This window comes from Neofelis nebulosa, chromosome 16 (assembly GCF_028018385.1).
Source record: "Neofelis nebulosa isolate mNeoNeb1 chromosome 16, mNeoNeb1.pri, whole genome shotgun sequence".
Lineage (NCBI taxonomy): Eukaryota > Metazoa > Chordata > Mammalia > Carnivora > Felidae > Neofelis > Neofelis nebulosa.
The window spans coordinates 1249870-1264202 of record NC_080797.1 but is presented as its reverse complement, the minus strand read 5'-3'; the positions used below and the strand labels follow the sequence as shown (position 1 = coordinate 1264202).

The window sequence follows — 14333 nt, the reverse complement described above, 5'->3', positions numbered from 1 at the left end:
CTGGGGAGGGGGGTTCGAGGGTGGGGGGTGTGGACTCTACCTCCTGAAGGTGGCGCCTTCAGAGTCACACACAGGGGAGAGGGACCGCGCGTAAAACAACCCCGGGCGCCCTCGGACGCGAGCCGGCCACCTTCTCGGCGCACTGGGTTCCTCTTCAGCCGCCACTTGTGTCGGGCCCTTGTGCCAGATGACCCGGTTTAGCGTGGCAGAGATTTCTTCTCAACAAGTTCGCGAGGGCAGGACTCAGGGAACCTCCAGCCCCTTCCCTGCACCTGCCTCCCCCTTTCCAAGCTCTCAGACCACTGCCACGTTCGGCCCCGGCTGTCCCTGTGGATTTGGGCCACCCTCGGTCTCCGCTTTCTGCACAGCTGGCCTGGGAGGGCACTGCTGGGCCTCTGCCCCATTTTCCGGTCCTCACAGCCCAGCCCTATGAGAAGGATGCTTTCTCCGCAAGCGAGGCTCCCTGGGAAACCGACTGGGGCCTGAGGGGAGAGACTTTTGCCGGCCAAGTGGGAAAAACTGTACCCGAAAGTCCCGGAGATGGGCTTATTTAGAGTAATTAAGAAAAAGGTGCAAACCTTGGTTTCCTTTTATTGTTAAGGCTGCGAGGAGACCCCAGCCCAAGAGGATAACCCACAGACAGGTGCCAGGTGCACACCAAGTGAGAGAGGCTGTGCCTCACGACGGGTCTGCGCCACCAGCGGGGGGCTGGTTTGGGCGTGGAGGGCGAGCAGAGAAGGCGCGGAGCCCCTTAGCCGTGATGCATGACGAAGGGGGGGAGCAGCTCCACTGCCCGGCCCCCCAGCATTGAAGGCGGCGTCTCGGGGCGTATGTGCACACCCACGTTCATAACGGAATTAGTCACGAGCCTCAAGGTAGAAGCCACCGGAGGATGAGCGGACAAGAACAATGTGGCCCCTCCACGCGGTGGGGGGGTCATTTGGCCTCATAAAGGGAGAACGTTCCGACACCTGCTGCGACAGCACGGGTGCCCCTGCGGGACGCGACGCTGAGTGAAGTGAGCGGCCACGGAGGACAAGTACTGCGTGATCCCGCTCAGAGGAGGGACGCGGCCCAGCCACAGTCGTAGAGGCACAGAAGGGACGCGGGGCGGGGGCCCGTGCTTCACGGGGACAGCGCTTCCGTTTGGGAAGGTGGAGAAGTCCCGGGGACGGATGGCCGTGGCGGTTTCACTGGTGAATGAGCCCCGTGCCCCTGAGCCGAACACCTAAAAGTGGTTCAGGTGGCACCTTTTACGGGATGTGTGTTTCCACCACAATTTATAAAAGTGACCCTCAGAAACCCGACACCAACAGCAAAGGTACTTGGGACTCAACAGGGGGCGCTGTGCTAATGGCCTCACCTGGCCCAGGCTGGCCCGCTCACCCTTGAAGCCACAGGGGGAGTAATCCTGGCCGAGGCCTCCGCCCCACAGCGCATGTCCCTCCTCTGGGCTGCCGGCCACGTGGCTGGGGCTTGTCACGTGACCCAGTCACGTGACCTTATGGTTCCGCGAGCTCCTGTCCGTGGCTCCTTCCAAGTCCGGCCTGGCTCTGGGTTCCCCGAATGCACAGCGGAGGCCCTGCAAACCCCGGCTGCAGACATGGAGACAGGAGGTGAGGAAAGGAAACGCCTCCAGGGGCCCCGCTCAGCTCGGGCTGGCGGGCGAGGCCGGCACGGCCCCGCTCCTGCGCGACGCCAGGCCGCTGGCCGTGCGGACACTGCGCTTCTCAGCCTGGGGCACCGCAGCCAAACTGCTCCTACTCCCTCGGGAAGCACCTTCCATGGCCGCCTGCCGTGCGCACCTGCCGAAGGGAGCGGAGTTCGGGTTCAGGGGCCGTGGGTGTGTGTGATCAGAGGAAGACACGGAGGCTGGGACAGGTGCAGGGACTCCCCCGGGGCCACACAGTCGGGGTGCAGGCGGCTTTCAGCCCCGCCGGTGCTGCCTCCCCAGGCCCTACGCGGGCGCTCTGGCCACGCGTCCTGTGTGCGGCTGTGCGCGGCACAACTTTGCCCGGGGCTCCCCCGGGGGAGCAGACCGTGAGCGCTCACCCACCCTCGCCAGCCCCCAGCACACTGCCTGGCACAAACTCACTTCCCGATTGGATGCACGGGGCAGGGGGCAGGACAGCGACCGAACCAGTGAGCTGAGATCCCCTGCCCCAGGAAAGCCGGTTAAGCATCAGGATCCAGCCCCCTCCCCGCAAGATTGTCACTCAGGAATCTGCCTTTTAAGCAAGTGCCCGGGGCCGTTCTGGTGCCCAGGACCCAGACCGCCCTCTGAGAGGCCCAGAGACCAGAAGAGGGTCATGGGGCAGGGCACTCGTCCCGCGCTCTGGGGGCAGCGGGGACAGCACTGAAGGTGTTGGAGCCTGGGCGGGAGCAGCCATCCAGAACGGTGCTTGGCGAAGATTGCTTCCTTGCCTCGTGATGTCTTCCTCCTCTCTCTTTTTATTTCTTTATTTTTTTGTCACCGACACTGATGAACAAGACAGATTCATGACAAACACCAGGCCGCAGCCTGGGGCTGCCGGTTCACTGCCCAGTGTTGCTGCCTCCCTGACAGCAGGCGGGCCGAAATGCCCTTCCGAAATGGCTTGTTAGCGCAGTTAGCCCTTTGTCCGGGGCTCTCCTCCGCCGTAATTGGGCCTTTACTCTGCTGCACTTCCTGGCCACGGAACTGTGAGCTGTCAGGCAAGGCTGTGAATCCGCAGAACGGACAGCGGGCCTCGTTCTTCCCAGGCATCCCCACCCCGCGGGCACCCGCGGGACCCCAGAAAGCAGGCAAGCAGGAGGGGGCCGCCCACGAGACAAGACGAGGTCTCCCCCCACCCCACCCCGCCCCCGGGGCTTGGGCAGAACCCTCTTCCTTCGCTGCGTGTTCCTGCTGTCGCGCCGGGCTCGCCACCAACCCTGTTACCTCAAGGGGACAACGACAGCGGCTTCTAGCTTCGTGCCTCATCGATTTTAGAAGAAGGCTCGTCTGGAGGCACGTGGAGAATAACCCACCAGAGGGGGGTGAGTGGCTGCGCTGGGTTTAGAACACGTAGAGAAAGGCCATGTTTCCACGCCCTGGCCCCGTGGCACAGGAGAGACTGTGAGGCCCTGGGCCCATGTGGGGCCCCTGGATCCTGGATTTGACCCCTCAAATCCCCTGTGCTTTGCTGGCATTACCAATTGGCTCCCGGCTCCGCGAAGTGGCCGGGACCAGGACTTAGGTGGGAGGTGCACTGGACAGGACGGGAAGGGAGTTTGCAAGACAAGGGAAGGAGGTTCTGCGCTCTCGGGCTCACCGATGGCCTTGCGGGCTTGAGCGACGACAGGCAGACTGAGCCTGTAGAAGCAGGACAGAGCACGGTGGCCGGGGGGGTGGAGGGATGCTTGTTACTTTCGCTCCCCCCGCCGCCGCTGCTGTGCCCGTGGGGGCTGACCCAGTTGGAGGACCCCAGCCGGGGCGGGGGGCGGGGGGCAGGGGGCAGGTCCTGGCTGACTAGTGAACTGTTGGATTTGGCCAGCAAGCACCAAGAGAGGATTGGGGGGCCTGGGGGTGTGTCCCTGGAAGTTGCTGGATCCTTCCATGCCCTGCCTGATGGGCTCCTGTTACTGTTTCCTCCTTCTGCCCCTTTGAGCCCACGGGTGGTGATGGCTTCCACGGTTGCAAAGCTTTGGGTCCCCTCGTTCTGGCCCATGGTGCCGGGAGAGGCCCCTTCTGTTGGGCCCCGTCCTTCCCCTGACCTCAGGTGGGCTCTCGGACCAGCTGGGTCCCTGCTGGCACCAGGCTCCTGTTCCCGGGGCCTTGTCACCCTGGCTGCGGCTTCATTCCCCAGAGTGTGAGTGGGGTGCGGCTTGCTCTGACCTTGGCGGGTGGGGGCTGTGTGGGGCCCCCGCTTTTTGGAAGGCCCGGTTGTCATAACTGAAGATCTCTCTCGATGAAGGAAGGCCCCGAGCAAAGCCACCTTACTGAAGAGACACAGTCGGTATTTACAATGTCAGAGTGACATCTCTGATAAGAAAATCAGAAACCCGTTGAGGAGTTTGCTGTGGGAAACATTTCCCTCTAGGCCAGGAGCACAATGCAAGCAATTAAGGCGGAATCGGGGAGCTGGCAGGTCTGCGAGGCTATGGAGGGGGCGGCTGGGAAACGTCCGGGTGGGGAGGTCCCCGGGCCGCAAACCCTCCTGCACTGGACGCAAACTCTGGGAGACGCTCGTGAGGAGGCCGACGGGGTCTAAGGGCCAGAAAGTCTTGGACACCTGTGAGGTGTGATCGTGCCTGCTTGCTTGTGCTATTGAGTTAGCAAATACTTGCTTGTTAGTTGCCTGGCCTGCCCCACCCCGCCGCCCCGTTGGGATCGAGGACAGCAGGGTCAGACAGCTGTTGCTTCATCGAGTGAGTTCTACCGAAGCCAGGTTGGTGGCAAAGAGAATTTCTGCAAAGCAAACCCTAGCTCCCCGTTATCCTCTGTTACTCGGGCAGAGATATGTCACCATGACTTTTTTTTTTTTTTTAATGTTTTATTTGTTTTTGAGAGAGGGAGAGAGAGAATAAGTTGGGGATGGGCAGAGAGAGAGGGAGACAATCCAAAGCAGGCTCCAGGCTCCAAGCTGTCAGCACAGAGCCCAACACCGGGCTCGAACTCACGAACCGTGAGATCACCCCTACCGGGCCGAAGTCAGATGCTTAACCGACTGAGCCACCCAGGCGCCCCTAACCGTGACAGTTTAATGGCCGTTCTCTGTGTGGACAGAGGAGAGGGGAACATGCCATGTAGGGAACCGGCCTCTCTGCTTTTCTCTTACCCCCAACGGGAGCACAGGACATGCTCCCTCCGCTGTGGACGTGGGGTCCCCTCCGGGTTCTGGGGCGTGCTTCACCAATGAGAGACCAGGATGGACCATGGCGGGACCCGGCGGTTGCCCTGACGGACTCCCGATTTCCGGGTGGTAGGCTCCTTTCCCACGAGACCCTTGCCAAGTCCCCGCCGAGAAGTGTGTTCACAGCACGGTGCACACCAAGTCTGTTAGGGGGTGTGGGGATGTCCTTCAGTGGACCGCCACTAAGTCATGCCACGTTCTTTTCTCTCTAATAATTCAACACATGATGTTGGAGTGACTATCATGTCGTGTCGTACTAGGTGCTGGGGACGTAGCAGAGAACAGTGAAGACAGCCCCCCCCCCCAGGGGGATTCACATTCCCGAGACACGGAAGGAAAACATGACGAGATATGCAATATAATGGCAGGTAGTCAGTGCAGTGGGAAGAGTGAGCTATTAACGATGCAGTGGTCAGGGTGGTCTCCCCGGAGGAGGTGACACGTGAGCAGGGACCAAGAAGCAAGCAGGGGCAGCGGGCGGCAGGGATACGGGGGGTGGGGGGTGGGGGTGGGGAGCAAGTGCGGTGCGTCCCCGATGCGCCGGAAGGCAGCAGGGCTGGGGTGGATGTGAGCGAGGCAGGAGCGGGAGGCAGTCCTGTGGCTGTTTCCTCCCCTTGGCGCTGGACGACTTGAATCCTGACCGTTGGCACGTCCCCTTCCGGGCGCCCCTCGATGCCCCGTTGGCAGGTGGCGGAAGCCCCCGCTTCCTCCGAGGGCTGGGGTGCAATACCGCCTCTCGCCAGCAGTGGCCACTAGCGCCCCCCGCGCCCCCCGCGCCTCCCTGCACCTGAGCCACCTCAGAGGTGTCCCCCGGAGCAGGCGAGCAGGTGAGAGGAGTCTGGGGGCGCTGAGACTCCAGACGGGGGTCCTTGCGGTGACCATGAGACAGAGCCGGCTGGTCTGCCGCTGGGGACAACGAGGCTGTGTCCCTCGTCTCCCTTCTCCTGCAGCCTGAGACTCAGACCGCCTCCCCCTCCCGGCAAGGCCGCTGTGTCCGAGGTCGGGGTGCATCACCCGCCTGCATCCAGGCAGGAAATCAGCGCCTGCTTGGGGTCACCCTCCAGGACAAAAGGGTCCACCCTCCTGGAGAAGCTCCCCTGTGGCTTTCCCGAGAGGCAGTGGAAAGGAACAACCTTTCCCACCTTTGCATGGTAGCCCCCCACCCCCCTCACGGTCCCGGTCCGGTGCGGCCCTGAGAATCGGGCCTCACTGTCCTCATTTTACAGCTAAGGGTCGGAGAGGCCAAGTGACGTTCCCACAAGTATCTTCTGGTTTCTGAGCTCCCGCCTCTCACCTCCAGACCGGCCCCTTATGACGCTCTGCTCCGCAAAGCCAGGCCAGGCTCCCCAAACCGCGTTCTCACCCAGCCAGTTGGTTGCCCCTCGGGTTTAGCCAGGAGGAGGCGCCAGAGGGAAACCAGAGGTGGGATTAAGGAGGAGAGACCCCCGCCTTCTGATTTTGCTTGACCCTCCTGTGTGCGGCCAGGCCTGAGACCACCCCCCCCACCCCCCCCACCCCCCCCGTCTCTTGGGTCCCCTTGCTGCTTTTGTGGTGTGGTCGCCTCTCGGGCCAGCTGTCACAGGTGCCAAATGTCCCCTAGGCTGGTCCTCCAGGCCCTGGGACCCTCTCCAGAGGGGGGTGGGTGGATGGGGGCTGCCCGGAAAGTGCTATAGATTCCCTCGTTCTCTTTGTCTGTGAAGCCTCCTCCGCTTGTCTGCAAAGAGCTGCTCAGAAAACACCCTTCTCATTACGATGTTAAATTAAAATTTAGTAGACGAGGCGCAGAGCAGAATAAACTTTCAATTAAAATGTACACACTGCGGTGGAAAGAGACCGGAGAGAAGGCACAGGCATCTCTGCCCCGAATGTGCTCGGGATTTAATTTTACTATGACATCTCCTCGGAATTACCCCGCTAATTGATCACATTGTGTCTGTCTGTTATTTAAACTTTCAATAAAACGGAGACTTATGGGAGGTGCAATCCTCCCGGGCAGAACGAATATCCCCCTTGCTCCCGTCAGGTGCAGACACGGAAGGGCTCGGCCAACAGCTTTTTGCATTCAGCCTGCGCCCAGGAGGTTGATCGTGACAAATGAAGTGATTCTTTAATTGCTCGAATGAAATTTTTTTTCCTGCCCTGCCCCATTTCTCACCCAAAGTAGCCGCCCTCGTCAGAGTCTGGAGTGACGCGGCGGAGAGGCGGGGCCAGGCCGCAGGGGCCGGGGCTCCGGGAGCCGCCGGCCGCTGGGCCTGAGGAAGGACGGGACCCGGCGGCTGCGGGGGGCCGAGGGAATGGCGAGAATGTGTGTGGGGAAAGGGCTTGCTTGCCCCTGAGACCCCCGGATGGGGAGGAGTGGATACTGCGGTCTGGGAGGCCACATCGTCCTGGCTCAGGTGGGGGGCGGGGATCACGTGTGCTCCAGCTGTGCCACCGGTTCCTAACCAGTGACCTTGGACGAGTAACTCCAATTCTCTGTGCCTCAGTTTCCCCTCCCGTAGCCGGGCGCGGAGGCCGCAGTCTCCAAGAGCTGTGGCGGAATGAGCCGTGATGACGCAAAACGCCCAGAACTGCGCCCGGCCCCTCCGACGCGCCACGCAGACCTTGGCCGCTGTCGTCCGTGGGCTCTCAGCTGGCGCTTCTGTCTTTCCACTTCGGTCACGTCTAGGCACATACCTTGGGGTCAGAGGGCGGGGTCTTTATTCCCGGATCTCCCACCCGCCCCAGCCTCGGTCTCCTTCCCTGTGAGCGGGGCCCGTCGTGCCTGCCTCCCATGAAACACGTGGGGTGCCAACTTCAGTCCTCGGCCCGCAGACAGCACCCACCAGTGGTCCTTCTGTCCGGGCCCTGCAGGGTCCATCCAGCCCCCGTCCCGCTGAGGCAGCGGCACACTCAGACGGGCCGTGGCCCGTCTCTCAGTGTTTCCCACCCACGGGGGTTCTTTGGACTGGGTCTGGAGCACGGAGCCGCACAGCTGAAGCCCGTTGCGCTGACCTGTGACAGCCCTTCAGGCTGTCCTATTCCCCTCTGTCTTCCCTCCTCCAGGAGGAGCACTCCTACCCCCTCCCGATGTTTTCCAACGCAGTGGATTCTGGTTCTTCGTGTAGCTGAAGCCACGCTCACTTGGTCAAGTCCAGTTCGCTCATGTACCTTGGAGAGTGTGGGAGCCTCGGTACCCCAGGTGAGTGTGGTGTCGCATACGGCCACCTCCCACATTCTGGACACTATGCTTCTATTGATGTGGCCCAGAAGGCATTCATTTCTTGCTAGCCGCATCATGCTGCTATTTCAGTGAAGTTGGTTAACTAATTTTTTTTCCGAGCTTATTTTTCCCCCTATGTCTGTGGATGCAGAATTGGACTCTTTGCCTCCTGTGCTGACACAGCCAAATTTCTGGGCCCACACGGAGGGCTTTACTTTGCTCTTCGTAGGTCTTTCTTTCTTCTTTCTTCCTCTCGAGGGACAGAGAGCACGAGAGAGTGGAGGAGGGGCAGAGGAAGAAGGAGAGAGAATCCTCAGCAGGCCCCGTGCTGTCGGTGCAGAGCCCCATGAGGGGCTCAAACTCAGGAACCGCGACATCGTGACTTGAGCCGAGATCGCCCCGCTGACCGGGCCCCCAGGCGCCCCCCATCTGCCGTATTTCCCGTGCAAGGCTGGCCGCCCACCCCCTCTGGAACGAGCCCAATGGGAGAGCGACTCTCACTGTCAAAATGTTCCTTCTTGAGCTGAGCCTTGCGTGAGATGTGGGGGGAACCAGGGTCTTTCCAAATGTTTCCATCGGGGCTTTTTGCTTGTGAGACACGGAGATCGACGCGGGTGAACCCCCGGAGAGGCGTTTCGGGGGAGGCTGTGGTCGGGCCCCGTTAGCGTCTGGGACCCCTTTGTGGAAGCAGGTGTGTGCCACCGAGGCGACGTCACCTTATTAAAGGATGAATAACCGGCCTGTGAACTTCCCAGACCTTCCGGACCTTTCTTTTCCTCCTTCAGCACAGCCCTCCCGCTGGTTCTCAGCAGCCCCATCATTCTGTGGGCGTCTCCCCGGAGGAGAGATGTGTGTGTGTGTGTGTGTGTGTGTGTGTGTGTGTGTGGTGGGAAAGACAGTTGTGCGACCTCTGCTTGGATTTTTTTGGTCCAGAAACAACACTATTAGGACAGAAAGCTCTTTTGGACATTTAGACAGAAATGTTTAAGTCTGGAAGAGATTCTGCCATCTGGTCTGTGGCACAGGAAAAAGCTCAGATGCTGGGGAAGGAAATCAGAAATCCCCAAACGGTGGGGAAAAGTGAGCCCCCCGCCCCCGCCTGCCGGAAGAGCTCTGGGAGCCCCGTGGGGTCTGGAGCGGGGAGGACCCTGGGCCCCATCCCCTGTGGCCCCAGGGAAGCATGGAGAAAGAAGGTTCCACGTGGGGAGGTCCCTGGTCCTGCCTTGCTCATGGCTGGGTGTCCAGAGGGAGCGCCAGACTGGAGCCGTCCGTGGGGGCTGCGGGGCGGGTCTCTGAGCTGACCTTGGCGGTGAATAAGCACACGTGGGGGCAGCGAGCCCTGTTTGTCCACTCGTCTGTGGGCGCCGGGCTCGGGGAGCCCTGGGGACACGTGTCCGAAGCGGCTTGTCCTTGCCAGGCCCTGGTGACCCACCTTCTAGCCCCTCCCCCGGGAGCCGGCTTCCTGGGTCTACACTCCATCTGGCTTACTCGTCTGTTGCGAGCTCCGCGGCCCCAGACCCCTGTGCTGACGGCATTCTGCCCCCGAGGGATTTTTCCAAAACAGCTTTGAGCAGGGCAGTGTCCCACGTAGAAGGCAGTGAATCGCTGGGTTTAGACAGAGACACTGTTGTCCCCGCCAACCCGCCCGCCACCCTAGCCGTCTTGAGATCCGCCTTGGTAATCGGCGACGCCCCCATTTGTCAGTGTTCCTCGAGGTCTGTCGACGTCATTGAGTTCTTCGGAGAACCGGCTCTTCGTTCCACTGGTTTTCTCAGCCGAGTTTCTGTTTTCAGTTCATCGATTTCTGCTCTTCTGTTTGCTGTTTCTCTCCTCCCACCTGATCTGGCTTTGTTCTGCGATTCTTCTTCTGGGCGGAGAGCGGAGGCTTTTAGGTGGTATTGGAGACCTTCCCTCTCGCCTCTGGCCTCCGATTCCCGATGAGATATCCGGTTTCTCCCCGATAGGTAAGGTGCTGTGCCTCCCTGGAGACCTTGTTTTCAGCTCCTGTTTCAATTCCAGTGTAGTCGACATAGAGCGTAGGACTCGTTTCAGCCGTACGATGTCGTGGCTCAACGATTCTCTGCGTCACCCGGTCTCTAGCTTGCTTTCCAGAGTTTTTTACTTATTTATTTTGAAAAATGTTTTAATGTTTATTTACTTTTGAGAGAGACAGAGAGACAGAAAGAGAGAGAGAGAGAGAGAGAGAGAGAGAGCATGAGCAGAGGAGGGGCAGAGAGAGAGGGAGACACAGAATCTGAAACAGGCTCCAGGCTCTGAGCTGTCAGCACAGAGCCCGATGTGGGGCTCGAACCCACGAACCACGAGATCATGACCTGAGCTGAAGTCGGACTCTTAACCGACTGAGCCATCCAGGCGCCCCTGCCCCTCAAGATTTTTTATTGGGGCACCTGGGCGGCTGAGTTGGTTAAGCATCTGGCTCGTGATGTCAGCTCAGGTCATGATCTCACAGTTTGTGAGTTTGAGCCCCACGTCAGGCTCTGTACTGACAGCACAGAACCTGCTTGGGATTCTCTCTCTCTCTCTCTCTCTCTCCCTCCCTCCTTCCCTCTCTCTGCCCCTCCCCTGCTCATGCTGCCCCTGTCTCTCTCAAAATAAATAAGTTTTTTCAAAAAAGATTTTTTTTTTGTATTTAATTTTTAGAAGTTGGACTACGGTGTGTCTTTAGGTTTTATCCTATTTGGAATGTACTCAGCTTCTTGAATCTGTAGGTGTATGTCTTTCACCACATTTGGAACGTTTTCTGCCATTTTGGGAGGAATTTTTCAGCCCCGCCCTCTTTCTCCTGTTTTTTTTTTTTTTTTTTTCCCCCTGGAACTCTGTTGACACAAGTGTCTGTTCCTTGGTTGTAGTTTCACAAGTCCCTGGGTTTCTGTTAAATGTTCCTCCACTTTCTGTCGTTCTGTATTCAAGTCCACTGGCTCTCACCTCTGTCCCCTCCTCTCCTTCCACATCCATCATCCGAGTCTCTATTTTGGTCTCTCTATTTATAGCTTCTATTTCTTTGCTGGGTTTTTTTTTCTAGCTTTTTGTTGGTCTCTACTGAGCTTGGCAGTTGTTCACTGAATTATTTTGATGACGACGGGTATAAAATCCTTATCAGATTATTCTAGCCTCTCTGTCGTATTGGTGTGAAAATCTGTATTCACTTCCCGGAGCTTCTCTGACAAAACACCACAAACCGGCAAGCTAAAAACAACAGAAATTTATTCTCTTTATTCTCCCACGGTTCCAGAGGATGGAAGTCCAATAGAAGGCCGGGGGAAGAATCTGTCCCACATCTTTCTCCTAACTGCTGGTGACATCTTTGGCTGGCATTGTCTGTCTGTCTTTGTGTCTCTTCTCCTCTTTTTTTTTTTTTAATTTTTTAAACGTTTATTTCTTTATTTTTTTAATTAAAAAAAAATTTTTTTTTAACATTTATTTATTTTTGAGACAGAGAGAGACAGAGCATGAAGGGGGGAGGGGCAGAGAGAGAGAGAGAGACACAGAATCCACAGCAGGCTCCAGGCTCTGAGCTGTCAGCACAGAGCCCGACGCGGGGCTCGAACTCACGGACCACGAGATCGTGACCTGAGCCGAAGTCGGACGCTCAACCGACTGAGCCACCCAGGTGCCCCAAAACGTTTATTTATTTTTGAGAGAGAGAGAGAGACAGCGCGTGAACAGGGGAGGGGCAGACAGAGAGGGAGACGCAGAATCGGAAGCAGGCTCCAGGCTCCGAGCTGTCAGCACAGGGCTCGACACAGGGCTGGAACCCACGGACCATGAGATCATGACCTGAGTGAAGTCGGGTGCTTAACTGACTGAGCCACCCAGGTGCCCCTCCAATTTTTTTTAAAGATTTTATTTATTTTGAAATTTTTTAAATGCTTATTTATTCTTGAGAGAGAGAGAGAGAGAGAGAGAGAGACAGCGTGAGTGGGCGAGGGACAGAGAGAGGGAGACACAGAATCGGAAGCAGGCTCCAGGCTCCGAGCTGTCAGCACAGAGCCCGACGCGGGGCTCGAACTCACGGACCGTGAGATCGTGACCTGAGCTGAAGTCGGACGCTCAACCGACTGAGCCACCCAGGTGCCCCAAAACGTTGATTTATTTTTGAGAGAGAGAGAGAGACAGCGCGTGAACAGGGGAGGGGCAGAGAGAGAGGGAGATGCAGAATCGGAAGCAGGCTCCAGGCTCCGAGCTGTCAGCACGGAGCCCGACGCGGGGCTCGAACTCACGGACCGTGAGATCGTGACCTGAGCCGAAGTCAGGTGCCCCTCTTCTCCTCTTGTTTTAAGGACAACAGTCACACTGGATCAAGGCCCCTTTCTGCTCCCGTGTGACCTTCCCGGAGCTAATCACATGCGTACCAATCCTGTGTCCAAAGAAGGTCCACCATTCGGTGGTCCTGGGTTTGGATTTCAACGCTGTTTTGGGGGACACGATTCGACTGATCATATTTTACCATTCGGTTTGCGATTGTCCTGCTTAGTGTGACGAACAACATTGGGTATTTGGGGACTGTTTGGGTATTAGGTAACGAGACCCTGGGTCTTACTTAAACCTTCTGTTTTGTTTGGATTCCTGTGACCCCCACGCCAGCAGGGGAAGGGGGTCCTGCCTCGTTGCTGCCAGGTGGGGGCAGATGTCCTGGTCCCAGTGACACTGGTTGGTGGCCTCTTCAGCACCGGGGGTGGGGTGGGCTCCCTGGTTCCCCGTGAGGCCTCCACTGATGCGCTCTGGCTGGAGGGGAGTGGGAGTCTCATCACGGTTCCGCAGGTGGTTTCCAGGGGCACCTCCCGGGCGCATCTGGGTGGGGATGAACGTCCCGCCTCTCCGCTCGGCCTCCTTGGGCCCTTGGCTTGAGAGAGCAAGCTTCCCTTGGGGTTTTCCCGTCTGCCCTGTCGGTGTGCGGGTGGCTGGCTTCTGCAGCTCCGTGTCCGGTACACGAGGCCCAGAGAAAACACGCCGATCTCACCGGCATACCGTTCCCTGGGTCTGGGTGTTCCCAGCCTGTCTTTTGTCCGCCTCCCTGAGTCTGCGCGTGCTCCCCTCACACACCGCGTCCTCCCGTAAAACCACACCTACTCCGTCTTTCCGGAAGCCGAAAATCCCCCGGTGGGTTTTTTATGACTTCTTCTTATAGCAAGACGACGTTAATATTTGTGCTGGTGTTGAACAATTTTGGAACTGGTCGAGTAAATCCTGCTTGTGCATGCAAAGAGAGTCTTCGTTTAACGCACTACTGAGTTTAATTTGCTGATATTTTATCCAGAATTGCTGCATCTGGGGGTGCCTGGGGGGCTCAGTCGGTTGAGCCTCCGACTTCGGCTCAGGTCACGATCTCACGGTCCGTGGGTTCGAGCCCCGCGTCGGGCTCTGTGCTGATGGCTCGGAGCCTGGAGCCTGCTTCGGATTCTGTGTCTCCCTCTGTCTCTGCCCCTCCCCCGCTCGTACTCTTTCTCTCTCTCTCTCTCTCTCTCTCTCGAAAATGAACGAACGTTAAACAAAAGAGGCTTTTTGTGAAGCAAGCACAGATAAGGCAGGAAGCACACTCAGCACAGTGCTTGAGTCACAGTCAGTGGTCGGGGGACACTGGCTGTCTCCTCTCTCCTGCTCGGCCCTCCTGTGTGGCCGCCGAGGGCCAGGTCCAGGGAGGAAAGCGGCTCCTTGGATCCCTTCAGCAGCCCTGTTCTCACCTTCCAAAAGGGCCTAAGATTTGCAGCTTCTTTTCCTGAGTTAATGCCACGTGGCACCACTTTATTGTAAGCGAAACGGATGCTAAGTCAACAGTGGTAAAGCCCGTGTGCCGTGCTCCCCGGTGGCCAAGCTGGTGGCCGCTGGTGTCCCCCACTCTCTGTCTGGAAGCTGCCGCGGCCCCAGGAGACGCCGAGGCACCAACGTGTGAGCAGGTGGTGGAGACAAGGCTGGTGCCTGACCGAGTTGGTTCTGTGCCAGCTCAGGGAACACGCATCCCAGCTCTGCGGACGCAGAGTGGTGTCTTCGGCAGGGTCAGGAGCTGCCCTGAGGGGCCCAGGCTCAGGGGTCCGGCCAGGGTGGGAGCAGGGGTGAGTCCGCGCTTACACTGATTCCCGCGGCCACAGGCAGTGACGTGCCCAAAGGAGCCCCAAGGAGGGGCACAGAGGGAGGAGAACCTGATCTATTCGCTGACATCGGGGAGTCATTTCACAATTCTCAAGCGATGCCCAAGGACCCCAGAGCTCAGGGAGCTGCCTCCCGTGAATCCCGGGGAA

The 14333-nt window shown here is 58.6% G+C and overlaps 1 long non-coding RNA gene across 1 annotated transcript; it reads left to right on the top strand.

The window, feature by feature from the left end:
- The first annotated feature begins 637 nt into the window (after positions 1-637).
- On the top strand, positions 638-9119 carry LOC131497684 (uncharacterized). The gene is made up of 3 exons (XR_009255082.1): positions 638-3018; positions 7920-8055; positions 8341-9119. It is a non-coding gene; the product is annotated as an uncharacterized LOC131497684 (long non-coding RNA).
- The last annotated feature ends 5214 nt before the right edge of the window (positions 9120-14333 follow it).